Source organism: Octopus sinensis, linkage group LG2 (genome assembly GCF_006345805.1).
Source record: "Octopus sinensis linkage group LG2, ASM634580v1, whole genome shotgun sequence".
NCBI lineage: Eukaryota > Metazoa > Mollusca > Cephalopoda > Octopoda > Octopodidae > Octopus > Octopus sinensis.
In genome coordinates this window covers 150,280,052-150,290,051 of record NC_042998.1, presented here as the reverse complement: position 1 = coordinate 150,290,051, position 10,000 = coordinate 150,280,052, and the positions used below count along the sequence as shown (strand labels likewise).

The window sequence follows — 10,000 nt, the reverse complement described above, 5'->3', positions numbered from 1 at the left end:
GGCATGTAAAAGCCTCATTCGAGGAAAATTTAAGTAATACTAAGCAATAAAGGGTTTAGCAACGAATTGCCTTACAAAATAACCGAATTTAGAAATAGCAGTCAAAGAGTTATAGCTATTTCTTTAATAAAAAGGGAGATCTCAGTAAAAACAGCAATTGGAAGGCAGACACAAACAGGTAAGAGAGAATGAATTGACGGCAATCTATCATACATCATTTTTAAGTTATCTACGGACGTACGTTCGAAATCAAGTTTTTAGGAAAGCATAAGAATTAAATATTAAATATTAAATAATTCTATCTTACCGAAACTTCTTTTCTCTCAGCGTAGAATACTATAATCATAAATGATTATATATTGAATTTTGAGATACTAGAAGGCACCAACTCAACTCAGTATCAGAGCGAGCTAGAATCCGCAACTAGTATCACCAAATTCAATGTGTGAATGAAACGATTGTGTCACCAGCCCCTTCCCCCCCGCGTGTAGCCCAAAACAAGATGCTGTGGTCATCTACTGAGATAAAATATGGTTATCCGTAATAATGAAGGGTGAAATTAATTAATTTGGAATAATTATCAATACACCAAGTAGTCTCGGCATGTAAAAGCCTCATTCGAGGAAAATTTAAGTAATACTAAGCAATAAAGGGTTTAGCAACGAATTGCCTTACCACATACCGAATTTAGAAATAGCAGTCAAAGAGTTATAGCTATTTCTTCTACTAAAAAGGGAGATCTCAGTAAAAACAGCAATTGGAAGGCAGACACAAACAGGTAAGAGAGAATGAATTGACGGCAATCTATCATACATTTTTAAGTTATCTACGGACGTACGTTTCGAAATCAAGTTTTTAGGAAAGCATAAGAATTAAATATTAAATATTAAAAGCATCTTGTTTTGGCTACACGCGGGTGGGAAGGGGCTGGTGACACAATCGTTTCATTCACACATTGAATTTGGTGATACTAGTTGCGGATTCTAGCTCGCTCTGATACTGAGTTGAGTTGGTGCCTTCTAGTATCTCAAAATTCAATATATAATCATTTATGATTATAGTATTCTACGCTGAAGAGAAAAGAAGTTTCGGTAAGATAGAATTATTTAATATTTAATATTTAATTCTTATGATTTCCTAAAAACTTGATTTCGAAACGTACGTCGTAGATAACTTAAAAATGTATGATAGATGCCGTCAATTCATTCTCTCTTACCTGTTTGTGTCTGCCTTCCAATTGCTGTTTTTACTGAGATCTCCCTTTTTAGTAGAAGAAATAGCTATAACTCTTTGACTGCTATTTCTAAATTCGGTATGTGTAAGGCAATTCGTTGCTAAACCCTTTATTGCTTAGTATTACTTATATATATATATATATTATATATATATATATATATATATATATATATATATATATATATATATATATATATATATATATGTATGTAATATATGTATCTATATGTACATATATAAATATATATACATATATATATATATATATATATATATATATATAGTAAATATATGTATCTATATGTACATATATAAATATATATATACATATATATATGTATATATGAATATATATTTATCTGTATATATATATGTGCATGTGTATGTGTGCATATATATATATATATATATATATATATATATATATATATATACACGATACTATATAATATTATACTATAATACAGCAGTATCGCCCGGCGTTGCTCGGGTTTGTAAGGGAAATAACTATATAAGCATTTTTAGAGAGTTACTTCCCTTATAGATGCCAATTCGGGCTTTCTTAGCCATTCTGTTTTGGTGTCTTCAGCCATGAAGTCGTTTGTTCTAAAAGAACGCTGGTCTCCTTGACAACGCTTTACGACGTGATTTCCTTACACTCCCTTCCCCACACCTTCACGAGGGAGGGAAGAAGGGGGGAGAAGCAAACAGGTGCAGGTGTGACCGTGGACGCCAACTCCGCCGCCATCGACACACGAAAAATTATGCATTAAAATGGAATAAAAAATGATGTTAAATTATTTTTAAAATCATAGACTCATCGTAGACGTGCGCTAATACTCAGACGGGCTCGATATGAATCACGACTATAAGATACCCGAATTTGGTTAAACTGCACGGCAAAATGTGGGAGTAGTTAGGAATCTAAATCGAAGGGGACAGACACTCACACAACTACAGTTTTATATATATAGATATATATATATTTATATACATACATACCTGATGTCTGATGTATGTGTGTGTGTGTGTGTGTGTGCGTCCGTGTTTGTGCATTTGTATGTATGTATGTTTGATGGTGGCTAGACTTGTTTGACGTCATGCACTCAACTGATATATACTTCAGATGTCTGAGAGCTGCAAGCAATATTGAATTTTACAGACGATAAAGTTCTTTTTTTATTACAATATGTCCATTTAATGTTGTCTAACTTGGTGTGAGCCAAGCTGGTAAGTTTTTAAGACGTTCCCTTTGCAACTATGCGATTCTGGGTTTGGGCCAACACTATGAAACTTTTGACACGTAGATCCTACCATAGTTTTGGGTCCAGCAAAGTCTTCTTAGTGATATTCAATTTACAGAAACACATACCATGTATGTATGTATGTATTATGTATGTATGTATGTATGTATGTATGTATGTATGTATGTATGTATGTATGTATGTATGTTGTGTGTATGTATGTATGTATGTATGTATGTATGTATGTGTGTGTGTATGTGTGTGTGTATGTATGTATGTATGAATGTACGTATGCATGCATATGTTCCTGTGTGTATGTTATTCAGATCCTATTTCCTGCCTAGAAACAAAGCTCAATAGAATTTAGACAGCACCAAACATGGCTGGGAGTCTTGTATGTATTTATGTATGTAAATATGCATACATATATGCATGTATGCATATATATATATATATATATATAGAAATTCGGGGTGAGTACTTGATAATTATAAGCACCTGTGTATACCGTTTGGTGGTGTAGGTGGTGGAGTAAATTGATCAAAATAAAAACATGATGCGAAGGATTCAGCGGTACATATGTTTCGGGCCTTTATTAGACAGATTTATAACAATGCATAATATATGTCTGTGGCCTTCTTCAGCCGCGCACAACAGCTTACACAAGGACATGTGTTACATCAAAAATTCTTGGTTGGGGATGCAAATCCTCCCATTCGCGTACGACATAATGCGGCAGCAGCATAGAATTGAAGCGTCCATCTCTTTCTTCTCTCAATGTAGGATGAGGAAAAATGGATGTTGAAGTAATGTAAATAAATAAATACATGTATATACGTGAAGATGGAGGGGCGAGAATTCAGGACGAGGGATAAAAAATGTATAAAAAGTGTAAGTATAGAAAATATAAAAATGTAGAGCATAAAGATATAAAGAGATTTAAGGAGATGTAAAGGGGGTATAAAGAATATAAAGAAATATAAAGAAATATAAATAAATGTAAAGGCATAAGGTTATAAAGTAAAAATAGAAATAGAATAAAAATAAAAGTAAAAAATCATGATAAAATGTAACAAAATATAAAAAATATAAAGATAGGGGATGTATAGAGGTTAAGGACCAAGCATGGTGGTCAGGAGATTGATAAAATTTAGTTGTAGAATTGTCAGTAAATCAACAGTTTCGTCTGGGGACCTAATGCGTTGTAAATCAGAGCTGTTGAGCGTTTAATCTGGTTCCTTGAATTATTTGGACTTCTAGTACATACATACCAACATGGATACACACACCCATATACACGCGTACATATACGCCTCCAAGTCTATAAGCATACACACGCACTCGCGTGTAAACATGCATATAAACACACACACACCCACACGCACGTGCGTACACATACATACATACAACAGAATATCCGCATGTATACACGGACACTATACGTGTACACACTCACATGTACATACGCGCGCCCATCCCTACATACACACACGCATATGCCCACGCTTCCAGGTCTAGATATAGGATATTAAAGGATGTATATAAGAGCGTATGTAAGGAATCACGTCTATGCGTGCACGCACACACGGCTGTGTGTACGTATGTGCGTGCACACATACACCTACACACACACACAGAGACATATGGGTATAGCTATAAGATATCAAAATATGCATGTACATATATGCGCGCGTTTATGTATGTATGCGTATACATACGTACACGGACGCTCGCATAGTCAAAAGTGGATCTATAGGTAAGTAAATAAACATATATAGAGATGTAAAGCGATAAGTTAGGGGTAAGAATGAGGGTAAGGGTAAAAATTAGAAATAAAAGTAAGAAATACAGTATAAAATAAGAAATACAATGTAATAGTTAGAAATGAAATATAAAAATTATAAAAATTATAAGAGTTAAGGTAAGGGATGAAAATGAAAATGAGAATAAATGGAAGTAGAATAAGAGTAAAAATAAAATAAAATAAGATAAAAATATAATTTAACATGAGATGAAGGTGGTTGAAAGTTAGAGGTGTGTGTTAAAAGTGTCCACGTAGGGGCGGGCGGGGGGAACTGAAAATTGGAAGGGTGGGAAGTGGAGTTTGGCGGTGTGCGTTCAACATCCGAGTTAGAAATGTGAAAGGGTATAGATATAGGGAAGTAAAGAGATTATATAGGAAGGATATGGTTGTAGGAGAAGAAATATTTAGGGAAAAGAAGTCATGTATGGGAGACAAAATTTGTATATATAGGAGGAAAATGCAGGGAAACATATATGCACATACACACACCCACACACACACACACACACACGCACATATATATATATATATATATATATATATATATATATATGTACATATACGTACACATATGTGCACATACATATACATACACACACACATACGCATATACACGCACATATAGGAAAGCGGGATGTGCTGGAGCCGACAGGTTGCACCGGGTGGGAGGAAATTGCATGGGGGAGTTGGTATAAAACCTAAGCTTTGTAGTATTTGAAAGTATTAATAAGTTTGTGTATACAGGATGGTTTGAACTCTGACCTTTTGTTAATAAGATTGTGTTTGTCTTTGAATTTCAAGATGTTCAGGAGTTCTACACAACATAGTTGGCATCCTGCTCTATTATTTAAATAAGGTGCAGCTGATCCGATGATGGACCATCTGAGTTTGAAGCCTATACATTTGTCTTTTAATTCCCAAATTCTTTTAGAAAGGGAGGTGCTGTTAGCCTTATGTCTGTGTCTCAGCGAGGACCGGTGGTTGTAGTATCTGGATTTCCAGGAGGTTGAGCAACCAATATAGGTGAGTGTGTTAAACTGAGTACTCACCTCACATGAATATATTACGTTTTTCGCCCTACATGCACCCTGCAGCGGGCACTCTGATGCACATCTGCAGTTGCATTGCATTGCATTATTCGGTCGTGTGCTGCTAATCCCAGGCGAGGTGTTGCAATACGAGTGGGGGCGTTGATATCCTCCTGGTTATTGATGGGTGTAGTATTTCCTCTGTTGTGTTGGCGGGTGTTATTACTAACTGTTTGGGTAGTATGGCTGCCAGTCTGGTTATATTGTCTACTGTCTAGATGAGGGGGGTTCTGTTGGTCGCTATGGTTTGCTCTTGATCTAGCTGTTCTAATATTAATATAGTTATGTTTAGCTATGAGGCAGCTCATGTTGGGCAGGGTAGAGTAGGAAATCCTAATGGTTTTGTTGGAGAAGATACTTCTATACTTGTGGGTGGGTGGGAAGTTGTTGGAAATGATAGAGAATATTCTCTTACATAACTTACCCCTAACTGCTAAGTTGTAAGGTAAGTTGAACCATATGTATTTGCGTAATCTATTATCCCTTCTATTTCTCCTAATAGGATCTATATTGCTCTCGTCGGGAGGGTTACTATTGTGTGCTATTCTATTAGTTCGCCTATTTCCTATACGTTGTTTGGAGTTTAAATTAGAATTATCGCTAGTGTGAGTTGAGTGCTGAGTTCGATTATAATTGGGAGTTTTATGGCAGACGGACGCTCCCGGGTGGTCTACATATGATATTCTCTGGTTATACCCGGCACTATAGAGAGCCTGGTTGTAGTGTTGTGCGTGATTATTGAAAATTTCTCTATTAGAGGATAGTTTTGTCAGTCTGTCTGAGATGGCTTGGACCGTGGTGCTAATTATACAGGGTGGATGGTTGGAAGAGGTATGGATGTATTTGGTAGTTTCTTCGGGTTTCCTATACGGGTGGTGAAGGTGCTTATTTAAGTCTAACGTAACATCTAAGAAGTTTACTATTTTAGTATTGGTCATAAATTCTAGTTTAAGATTGAAGGATTTGAAAAAAAGCCTGATCTTTTTCCTAATTCTTTCTAGTTTACTCCTATTGTTGGTGGGGTATATGAAGAGAGCGTCGTCTCTGTATAGACCCCCCTGAAGATCCGGTACCTCGGAGAAAAGCTTCTTGAGCAGGTAGGCCCCGACCAAGTCAGTCACCTGAGCTGAATCGCTCGAGCCCATAGCCACATCAAAATTGTCGGGGGTATCGGATCTAGTCCAGAGTCTACCGTCGAATTCTATTATGGTTTTTCTAGCTAATAGTATTATGTCAATTTTTTCTCTGTCTATGAGTGAAAGGTTGCGGGCAAATATAAGGGATTTGTTAAGTAAGATGGGGGATATACTGGCGTAGTAGCTAGCTATGTCGAATTGGATGAATGAGTAGTCGGGCCTATTGGTGATAGTGTTAAACCATTCTAGCACATCGTCGGTGTTAATCCATAGTTGGAGTGGGATGTGGGGTTTGATGTGTGGGATCACCTTGTCCAGGATAGTCTGCTAAGTCTGCCGATATCCGATTTAGTCGGACAGATTAATCGTACTCCTACATTATCTGGGAAGTCTTTCTTATGGTCTTTAATAGTAATTTTGGGTACTTGTGGTTTAATAGGTTCTGTTCTGTCTAGGAGGTCTAATTTGCTCATAACTTCCTTGATTTTGTAGTTAATTTCCTTAAGGTTATCCGTAGAAGTAGTTTTATATTTTTTGCTAAGTTCCCTCATGATGAGCGATTTGTAGGTTTGGTAGTCTAGCCTATACCAGTTCCCAGTCTTGTCGGCGGGTATGATAAGACTATATATATATATATATATATATATATATATATATATATATATGCATATAAACTCACATGCATTTACGTATGTTTGTATATATAGTCCTATATTTGCTTGCATACATACATAAATACTTACAAAGATACACATACATACGTAAATACATAGATAGGTGCATAAATAAATGCATTCTTACAAGCATACATACATGTATATAAGGTATCGCCACAGTGAAATTCAATTCTGTTCCCATTTGTAGTGAAAGTAAAACTATTGAACTTTGAATGATTGGCATAATGGATGACCACTGGATAACTACAAGAACAATGCGCTGATCCGCGGCTTGATTTCCTTCATTGCTTCATTGATCCCGCTATTGACCTTAACATGGCCTTTGATTCAGTGAATTGCGATGCAATGTGAATAATCCTCAGAAAAGGTAGTTGTCTTTTCCCGATTTTATCAACTCATTTCATGAAAATATGAGAACAATTCCATGGTCGATGATCAGACCCAGTTTTTAAATTAGTGATTCTGCAAAGCAAAATGATGTACATACCTGAAAATATATTCATACACTTCTGGATAACTTTTCCTAGGCAGCTAAAATTTTAAACCTGAAAAATTGATAAAATTGTTGTTCTCTGTCAGTCTTGTATCGGAAAGCTTCCTGTGGATCCTAAAACAGAGTTATGTGATATAACTTTGAAAAATATATTTTCTATCAAAATTAGGTTGTGAGATAAATTTGTTCTTTTTTCTTTCTACTTTCACCCCATCATCTTGTGTCTGAAAAGAGAAAGCTATTAAAAAGTCCATAAAACCTTACGATAGAAATATTTTTTTGTGAGTGTTAATTCAAATATTATTGGAAAGGATTAAAATAACTGGTGGTGATGGTGGGGTGGAGAATGGATTTATCTGCGACCCAACTGGAAATATATTTCAAAGTTCATGGACTGTGTTTCTATTGTTTCAACGATATCAAAACATGCATCTTCTCTGTTTTGTTTCATGTGAGAAACATCTTCAAATTTTTTTAAAGTTGGATTTTTCTTGTAGACACTAGGTGAAATAATATTGAAATTTCAGTGATAGCAAGTATTGCAAGCAAATAAACTCTCTTACGACGTAGCTAACTGAGATGTGCAAGTATTCTGGTCTGAAAAGATGACAAAAATTCCAAATTATGTACTTCACACAGAAGTATGTTCAAAGGAAAACAGCTACTTACAAATCGAAGTCAAAGTACAAAATTGCTTTAAATTTGGGCGGTGGAAAGGTAATATTTTTGTAGAAAGTTGAGAAATAATTGCAATTGACAGGGAACCATGGAAATAAAAAGGTTTTCGATGCATCCAGAGATTTTGAAGAGAATTGCGCTAAACACACAAAATTGAAACGAGGCACAGAGAATGAGGATTGCCATGGATATCAACAATCTCTTGAAATCTTGAACAAAGAGCCGAGTTTTTCTTTCGAAGGCTGGTCTTTTTTTAACCTATCAAGAGTACATAAGGTAAAGTAAGCTAATAATAAATCTTCGCCACCTGAAATAACAAATATTTGTTAATCAATAAATAATATTTTCCTTTGTTTAGGTGGCCGGAATTGCGTTCAACTGAGGGGCGGCATATATGTAATTAGTTTGCAGTAAAAGCTGCGGGCAAGCACCTGTGCCAAAAGTCATTTTGGCTTCGTAGCTCATTTGCAAGGAATGACAATACCCACACGTACAAACATACATACATACATACATACATACATACATACATACATACATACATACATACATGCATACATACATACATACATACATACATACATACATACATACATACATACATGTAGATGTTTATTGTAAATGAAATTTATATCGTTGTTGTCTGACCTTTGCTCAGCTCTGATTGAGAGAAGCTATTACCAGAAGCGTTCCATCCGTTCCATCCAGTCGATAGATTTGAGATTTGAGGGAAATTTGACTTTTACTTTTAACGCTCCGTCGCAAATCCGTGCTGTTGGCCTTTGTTGATATTTCTTTAAATAGAATTAACTGCAGTCACTTAAATACTGTAAATGCAGAATCGCTTGAAACTATGGTCAGCTACGTTTTTGTTATATGTATCACTGAAGCTGAACCAGCAATGATTGCATAACACCACCACCACTACAACCATCAGGAACAGCAACAATACCCGAAGGAAAAACATAATAGTATAAGTGACATTTCAAATGAAAGCAGGTTTTACTGAAATAAAGGGAAGAGAAACGAAAGAAATACAAAAATATATATCAAGATGAAATCCTGACAAGGATTTGAGAGTTTGTCGATATCTCGGAACTGAGCAGGTGGCTGAGGGTGAGTGGAGAGAAACTCGTTGTTTAGATCAGGTTTCCTGTGAGGAACTGGATGAGATATCTATTTCTTCCTGGATTGGAATTTACTGTGTTTATTACAGGTAACATTCCATGAAGTCTTTGCCTCCATTTCCGGTAATTAGGAGAATGAAATGATCAATTTTGCCTAGAAACTCGACCAGGTTCCGGCAGAGGATTAAAACGTACGACCTATTTGCAAGTAATCTTATATCGTATATATTGGGAACTTTTGTATCATTTTTTACGGAAAAAGACAAAGTTAGTGGTGAGCGAAATCAGTAAAACGCAGGACAAATATATCTTGGAGAAGGTGACGAGCTGGTAAAATCGTAGCACGTCGAGCAGAGTATCTAGCAGTATTTCTTCCGGTCTTTACCTTCTTAGTTCAAATCTCACCATGGTTAACTTTGTATTTCATTCTTCCAGTGTCGATGACATGATGTAACCTTGTCTTGCAGAGTTGGATGGATTAGGCTCATCCACAAAGTTTAAGGCTTCGTGGTGATGT

General features: G+C 35.8%; 1 long non-coding RNA gene across 1 annotated transcript in view; it reads left to right on the top strand.

Moving 5' to 3' along the window:
* Positions 1–10,000, top strand: part of LOC118761972 — a 22,349-nt gene that overhangs the window by 3,189 nt on the left and 9,160 nt on the right. The window contains exon 2 of the long non-coding RNA XR_004997766.1: positions 8,761–8,766. This is a non-coding gene — a long non-coding RNA (uncharacterized LOC118761972). The remainder of the gene's footprint in view (positions 1–8,760; positions 8,767–10,000) is intronic.